Source organism: Mirounga angustirostris, unplaced genomic scaffold, assembly GCF_029215605.1.
Source record: "Mirounga angustirostris isolate CCGP_5_RB_7025 unplaced genomic scaffold, mMirAng1.0.hap1 SCAF_13, whole genome shotgun sequence".
Classification (NCBI taxonomy): domain Eukaryota; kingdom Metazoa; phylum Chordata; class Mammalia; order Carnivora; family Phocidae; genus Mirounga; species Mirounga angustirostris.
Genome location: NW_026991721.1, coordinates 10,857,612 through 10,866,642, shown reverse-complemented (window position 1 = coordinate 10,866,642; position 9,031 = coordinate 10,857,612).

The following is a 9,031-nucleotide window of genomic DNA, read 5'->3' as shown; positions in this document are numbered from 1 at the left end:
TAATACTAATAATTTCCCCTTTTGCTTCAGCTAGATTAGCACATATTTATGTGGTGCTTATATGATACATTTAACTTTCAGTCCACAAATGCAGTTGTTCAGGAAATAGATATTTGCAACTCTTAATCATATTCTTTGAGAACCCAACCCATGCAGTCAGTTCTGCCCATTTTTCTCCATAACCATCCAACAAACCAACACACACACACACACACACACACACACACACACGGATGCACCGGTGCACAGGGTCTTGTCTTAAAACAGTGTAAGTCATTGGAGAGGGGATTCCTGTCATTAGTGGCTAGTCCACACCACTTACCCCTGAGAAACTCATTATCTCAGTTCCTATTAGACCCTAAGTGTCCTGTGAATTTGATGCTTCTGCACCACACTTGACATACAGGATTTTTTTCCAAAATTGCAAAAATACAGTGCTTAGGAGCTGGACTTACAATGTGACAATGTAAGAAAGTTAAAAACCATCCTCTCTGAGGTTTTTCCATTCTACTGAGAATGCTAAGGAGCAAGTCAGAAGCCCCTAATGCCCCCTGGACCCACAGGCAACTTTCCAATCTGCAAGAATTCTACTTTTCTCTGCTTTTCAAAGGCAGTCCTCCTCCCCTTACCTCCTCTTTTTGAGATACCTTGTTCTGTCCCATCAATATAATTTGGGTCTAGAGCTGACAAAATCAAATGTGTTTAGGAGCCAATAAAGGAATGTAAATGTGTGAAGTGGCCATTTATAAAACAAAGTGGAAATGGCTATAGGGAGCCGGAGAATTTATGATTTACTTAAAGACAACCTATTTTTTTTCTTAAACTATCTTACTCTTAACTTAGGTTAAGTTTGTTTTGGTAAAACTGGGAAGAGTTGATTTTTCAAGATGCTACCTTATACCTACAGTCCCCAAGATCCTGTGGGGAAAAAACGAGCTGACTGCTCACAAGTACACCTTCATGTGCTAGATTAAATCCCCCACTTAAGGATTATAGTAGATGACAGGGATCAGAGTAGGTGAGAAGGTGACTACCAATGGAATGTTGGTGAGGTGATGCTTACCACACTTCCAGGCTTGGCCCCTTAAGTCCCCTGCATTTTTCTCATAATCTCTGTTCCCTCTATACTGGCCAGGACCCAGAAGATGCTGAGATGTGTGGAGAATTGTGCCTGACCCATTAATAACTGCATAGATTAAATCCATTGCTGAACATTCAGTTGGATTGTGACCTAAGAGAGAAAACTTTTATGGTACTAGGCCAAGGAAAGCATGGAATTTTTTGTCACAGAAGTTACCCTACTCTGAGTAATAGAGCCACTAAGGCAAAAAACCTTGTTCAAAATGGTAAGAACCTTACCTTTATCCCCTTGTATTAGCTACTGTTGTGTAACAAATTACCACAAATGTAGCTTCTTAAAACAGCACCAATTTATTCTCAGTTTCTGTATATCAGAAGTCCTAAATAGCTTGGTTAGATTATTTGCTCAGAGACTCACTTAGCTAAAATCAGAGTACTGGCCAGGTCAGTGCTTCTGTGGCTTGGGATCCTCTTCCAAGATCATTCATTGTTGGAAGAACCCAGTTCCTTGCAGTTGAAGTTAGAGGAACCTGTTTCCTTGCTGGGGCTGCTCTCTGCTCCCAGAGCCACCTCCATTTCTTCTCATGTGGCCACCTCCATCTCCCAACCCAACGATGATTTGTCTTTCTCAAACTTCTCCTGCCTCTAGTTCTAAGGGGTCCCATGATTACACTGGGCTCACTCAAATAATCCAGGATGATCTCCCTACTTAGAAGTAAACTTAGTAAAGCTCAAGGTAACCTATTCATGGGTGTGATATCTTATCATATTCATGGTCCTGGGAATTAGGGCATGAAATTTTCTTGGGTGCCATAATTCCTCCTATCTCATCCCTGATGTGTAATAAAGGAAGAAGAAAAAGGATTCAATATATTTTTATGTATTATTTTTCCTTTTGATATATTAACTTGCTTTGTCACACATGCAACCAAAGTAGTCATTTTCTGGGGTTCCAATAATCACAGTTACATATTCACATGGTTTTAAAAATAAACTAGTCATACAAAATTATCTTGAGTAACAAGTAGCTCCATTTGGAACTCTAAATACCTCTAACTCAGACAGACACCAGACAAATACCATTTTCTATGAATACCTTCATGTGATGTAAGTTGAGAAGCACTGATCTTCTTATTGTGGAAGATCAAAATTTAACTCTTCCCTCTCTCCAACCATGATGACACACATAAATGTTCCCCATCCCCACCCTCTCTATAAAGCCCATAATTTGGGCAGAGACTTGTGTTATTTACCTCTTTATGACCATATATGCCATCAGAACTGAGCCACTTAAATTATTCTTTCTCCTGCACAGTGTTTTCTCCCCCCTCTGGAATGGTGTTCTTTTCTTTCTTGGTTGCCTGCTTTCTTGCTTTTTCTCTTTCTTTTTTACTTCCTTTTCAACCCCAAATCTCTCCCAGTTTTCTAAATCTCCTAACACACTGATTCATGTTACAAATAATATCAATTTTATCATTTTGAAGGAGTTTCTACCGGAGAAACCCAGCCTACTCACCCTCCATTGCTGGTACATAGCTGTCATCCCCAAATCTCTTTCCCATCATCCCTCCCTGGTATTTTTTCCCACAGCTTCTCCTTTACTTCAGATCTCCTTTATTTCTCTCTTGCTATCCTCCCTTGTTATGAAAAACAAAGCAAAGCAAAACAAAAACAAAACAAAATACTTCTACAGATTTTTCCCCTTTTGCCATACAGGGGTATAACACATTTATTGATTTTTAAAAATTTTTTGAATATAGTTGATACACAATGTTACATTAGTTTCAGGCAAACAACATAGTGATTCAACTTCTCTATACATTATGCTATGCTCACCACAAGGGTAGTTACCATCAGCTATCATACAACACTATTAAAATATCATTGACTATATTCCCTATGCTGTGGCTTATATTCCCATGACTTATTCATTCCATAATGTAAGCCTATATCTATCACTCTCCTTCACCCATTTCCCAACCCTCCACCCCCTTTCTTCTGGCAACCATCACTTTGTTCTCTGTATTTATAGGTCTGATTCTGCTTTGTGTTTATTCATTTGTTTTGTTTTTTAGATTCTATATATGAGTGAAATCATATGGTATCTTTCTTTCTCACTCTTATTTCACTTAGCATAATACCCTCTAGGTCCATCCATGTTGTTGCAAATGGCAAGATTGCATCTCATTTTTTTACAGCTTTATAATACTCCTGTGTGTGTGTGTGTGTGTATACACATACATACCATATTTTCTTTATCTATCCATCTATCTATGGACCTTTAGGTTGCTCCCATATCTTGGCTCAATGCAATCTCCATCAAAATACCAAAAACATTTTTCACAGAAATAGAACAAATAACCCTAAAATGTGTATGGAACCACAAAAGACCCTGAATAGCCAAAGCAATCCTGAGAAAGAAGAACAAAGCTGGAGGTATCACAGTTCCAGATTTCAAGATATACTACAAAGCTGCAGTAATCAAGACAGTATGGTACCAACAAAAACAGACACATAGATCAACAGAACAGAATAGAGAGCCCAGAAGGAAATCCACACTTATATGGTCAATTATTCTATGACAAAGGATGTAAGAATATACAAATGGGGAAAATACAGTCACTTCAATAAATGATGCTGGGAAAATTGGATAGCTACATGTAAAAAAACGAAACTAGACCACTTTCTTTAACACCATACAGAAAAATAAACTCAAAATGGATTAAACACCTAAATGTTTGAGACCTGAAGCCATAAAAATTCTAGAAGAGAACACAGGCAGTAATTTCTTTGACATTGGCCATAGAAACATTTTTCTAGATATGTCTCCTAAGGCACGGGAAACAAAAACAAAAATAGACTATTGGGACTACCTCTAAATAAAAAGCTTTTGCAAAGCAAAGGAAACCTTCAACAAGGCAAAAAGGCAACTGGCTGGATGGGAGAAGATATTTGCAAATGATATATCCTATAAGGTGTTAATATCTGAAATATATAAAGAATTTATACAAGTCAACACCAAAAAAGCCCCAAACAATCTGATTAAAAAATGGGCCAAGTGGGGTGCCTGGGTGGCTCAGTCATTAAGCATCTGCCTTTGGCTCAGGTCATGATCCCAGGGTCCTGGGATCAAGCCCCGCATCAGGCTCCCCGCTCTGCGAGAAGCCTGCTTCTCCCTCTCCTGCTCCCCCTGCTTGTGTTCCCTCTCTGGCTGTCTCTCTTTCTCTCTGTCAAATAAATAAAAGTAAAATCTTAAAAAAAAAAATGGGCCAAGGACCTCAAATAGACATTTCCCCAAGAAGACATACATATGGCCAACAGACACATGAGAAGATGCTCAACATCACTAATCACCAGGAAAATGAAAATCAAAACCACAATTAGATATCACCTTACACCTCTCAGAATGGGTAAAATAAAAAAGATGAGAAACAACAAGTTTTGGCAAGGATGTGGAGAAAAAGGAACCCTTTGCACTATTGGTGGGAATGTAAATTGGTGCAGTCCCTGTGGAAAACACTATGGATGTCCCTCAAAACAAATAAAAATAGAACTACCATATGGTCCAATAATTCGCTGGTTATTTACCCAAAGAAAAGAAAAACACTAATTTGAAAAGACAGATGCATCCCTATGTTTACTGAAGCATTATTCACAATAGCCAAAATATGGAAGCACACTTATTGATTTTAATGTTCCTAACAACTGTTTTCTGGATAATTTTCTAACATAAAAATAAAAAATGAATACACATATATACTTTATTTTGTTTCATACTTCAGTGTTTTTACTTTTCAAGCTCTATAAGGTTTTTTTTTTAACATTACATTTTGAGGTATTTTTAGACTTACTCAAAATTCTTTGAAGCTGCAAAGATAAGTGTCTGATTTATCCTTCACCTAACATCCCCCAATGGCTACATCTTATATAGTTGTAACACAATATCAAAACGAGGAAACTGACACTGATACATTTACAGTTAATTGAACTACAAACCTTATTTGGTTTTTGACATTTTTTGTCCTACATTTGTGTGTGTATGTGCTTGTGTGTTTAGTTGTGTTCAGTTCTATTCAATTTTATCCTGGGTATATTTCTGTAACTATCACAACAATCAAGATACAGAACTGTTTCACATCCACAAAACAACTCCTTCTTGATACCTCCTTGTATTAACACCTCACCACCAAACCTATCTCTGTCTCCTGACAACCACTATTCTCCCTTTCCATTGCTTTGTAATTTCAAGAATGTTCCATAAGTAAAATCATACTATACTTAAGCTCTTGAGATTTTTTTTTCACTAAGCATAATTCTACTGAGGCCCATTCATGTTGTTGTGTATATCAACTGTCCATTTTTTTTTAAATTGCTGAGTAGTATTCCATTGTTGGTTGTACCAGATTTTGTTTAAGCATTCATCTACTGAAGGACATTAGATGGTTGCTTCATGTATTTTTCCATTATGAATAAAGCTGTTAGAAACATTCACATACAGGTTTTTGTGTAAATGTAAAATTTCATTCCTCTGAGATAAATGTCTAAGAGTGCAACTGCTAAGTTATAAAAGCCTGCCAGCTTATTTTCCAAAGGGACTTTATCATTTTTACATTCCCATCAGCAATGTATGAGAGATCCAATTTCTCCACATCCACACTAGCATTTGGTATTATCACTTTTTTATTTCAACTGCTTTAATAAGTTTGTAGAGATATATAATTGCAGCTTTGATTTACATTTTCCTTAATGACTAATGAGTTTGAACATCCTTTTATGTTTCCAGTAGCCTTTTGAGAAAAAGCACATAGAAGATAAAATTTGGAAATTGTGTATGTCTGAAAATATGTTAATTCATATATCTTCAAAAGTTTGATGGTTTGTCTTGGCTATAAAATTCTAGATTAGAACTTTTTCTTCTGAATGTTTAAGGCTTCACTGTCTTCTCAATTCTAGTATTGATGTTGAAAAGTCCAAAGCCATTCTGGTTTCTAGTCCTTTATGTGTGACTCAATTTTTTCCTCTTGGAATCTTAAAGGATGTTTTGTTTGTACCAACTGCTCTAAAATTTATTCATGTGGGTATATTTTCATCAATTCCTCTGAGTATTTAAATATAAATTATTTTCTCCCCCTCTGTTCTTGCTCTTTTTCTGTAACTGCTGTTGAATCTCCTGAATTAGCCATTTTATAATCATTATTATTACTATTATATTTTCTCTTCTATTTTCTATTACCTTGCTCTTTTTTTCTACACTCTGGTTAATTTTCTCTATTTAACATCCCAACACTTCTACTGAGATTTTCTTTTTGGCTATCATTTTCATTTTCAGGAGATCTACTTGTTCTCTGTTTCCATTTTATAGTGTTCTCATTTCATGGATGCAATATTTCTTCCTACACTTCTGAGTGTATTAGTGGATTTTTGGTCAAGTTTTTTTCTCTTATATAGTCCCTGATTTTTTTTATTTCTGTTTCTATATTTCATGTTTCCTCACATTTCTAATAATTTTTGGTTGTCCACATGATAGAGGGAAATATGAGAAATTTTATTGGAAGGTTGGAGCATACAGTGTTTGCCATCTGTGAGCTTCTCTGTTAGATAAACTTACTATGTCATTGATTTAAGAAACCCTACATTTCAGTATCCTTCATATCTTTCTAATTAAGGGCTTTAATTTATTTTTAGGTTCTGATATATTGTATGTTTTTACCTATGTGATGTTCTGGGAGATGATTTTATTTCCCCTTTAGTCCATGGTTAAAATAATAGCCTTCCCTCATATCTAATTACCCCTTCTGAAATATACCTGGGAGGGACACTGGGTTTTATCATCATTCATGGAATAAGATATTTATAATTTATTATTTTTTACTTTTTTAAAGATTTTATCTATTTATTTGACAGAGAGAGACAGCAAGAGAAGGAACACAAACAGGGGGAGCCTGAGAGGGAGAAGCAGGCTTCCCGCCGAGCAGGGAGCCCAATGCGGGGCTCGATCCCAGAACCCTGGGATTGTGACCTGAGCCAAAGGCAGACGCTTAATGACTGAGCCACCCAGGTGCCCCAAGATATTTATAATTTGAAGAACAAGAGAAATCTAGAGGATCTGCAAGCCCCTAACCAGATGACATCCGGGCACACTAGTTGACTGCTACTGTCTAGAATATGACTATGGATCGATTAAAGGGGGGAGATTATGCAACACAGAGAAAGATAAGAAATTTAAAAACAGAATTAAGCTTCAACTGCAGGAAGAGAAGAGAAAGATAAAGTGCACAGAGGGCCTTTCTTGGAACTTTCTAGCAAGGAAATTAGGGAAGCTGTGAAAAGGAGAGGCCTGATCCCATTAACTATGAATCTGAGAACATGAATCACTTGGATCATTGTAACTTCCCTGGAATAACCAGCAATAAGAGGCTTGAAGTAAAGCTTGATTTGGGAACATTGAGGAATACAGGGTATTATACATTATTCCATAAACCACTTTAGAGCTACATTAATTCCCATGAGAAGAGTAGATTTTGGCAGATTGGAAGATAAAAAGAAATCTAAAGATATGGGAAAAAGGAAAAGCAGTGCACAAATTTATCTTACCCATGTATCAGTGGGCCTAGATGCTTTTATTAGCAGGAGGGCTATGGAGTTCCACAGCCACGCTGAAATGTAGAAATGAGGTAAAATAACTTCTGAACCAACTCAGTGTGACATTTCCAAAGTTCCTATAGCTAAGTTTACAAAAATACATTGAACATTTAGCTGATAAAGAACCAACCAAAATGAACTTTGGAAACAATGCAAAAATAAAACGAAGCATTTAGCCACTATGATTAAAATAGTAATAATAATAAAAAATGTTAATTGCTATTATTTTTGTAATTATAATTTATTTAGCATCCACTACATACCAAATACTTAATAATTCACTCACAATAAGGTAAACTTATACTTTATACCTATAAGGTAACAATTTTTATTCTCATTTTTAGATAAAAGATATAATATTTTAATAAGTTGGTAAGTTAATATGAATATATAAATTAATGTATCACTTAGTCAAGACCACATACCTAGTACATAAAAGGGTTTGGCATTAATTCTAAGCTTCGATGCTCCAAGGATTGAGTCTTTCAGAACTGCATCTCCAGAATTAGCTTGCATGAATTGAAGCATAATAAAAACTTCAAGTACTCTTTCTACCATTTGTCTGATGGCTATTAAAACATTGTTCTAGTCATCATGCTTAGGGAAAAAGAGAAAGAGAAAGAGGAACTGGAAAAGGTTCAGAGGAAAGCTAAAACATGAGTAAGTAAGGATGAAATGGTATTATAAAGTATATTGGAATAGAGTTTGCTTAACTCAGAGAACACTAACCCAATAGCAAAGGATTTTCATAAGGGAAGATCACCATTAGGATTCCACGTTCATGAAAAACTGAATGCTGGAAGGTAAGGTTGGTCCTTTAATATGTTCTAACTGGCAAGTGCCTAGAGGCTGTCTCATCAGGATTTTTTAATTTAGGAAGACCTGATCTTATTAGGAAACACCAGAGAATGACAAGGTAGAGTGTGTAAATGAATACAAGTTCTTCTCCTCCCTTCATCCATGTCCTTGCACTATGACAGTATAGATCTTCCCGTGAAGCTATGGAGTGTTTCCTTATCCTCGAATACGGGTTGTCTCTGCAATTTGCGTAGGTCAATGAGAGATTGGCATACATGATTCAGCAGAAGTTTAAAAAACATTTGTGAGCTGGAGAAGAACCAAGAGCCTACCAACTGCCAGATATGTGACTGAGGCCATGCTAAATCATCTACTTTGGCCACTCCACCAACTGAGCACAGATGCAGAGAGAACTTGGCACACAAGAGCGGAGCTCGACCAGACCGGTAGAGCCACCCACACGACCCGCAGAATTCTGAGCAAAATCAAATGCTGGTCGTTTGAAGCCATT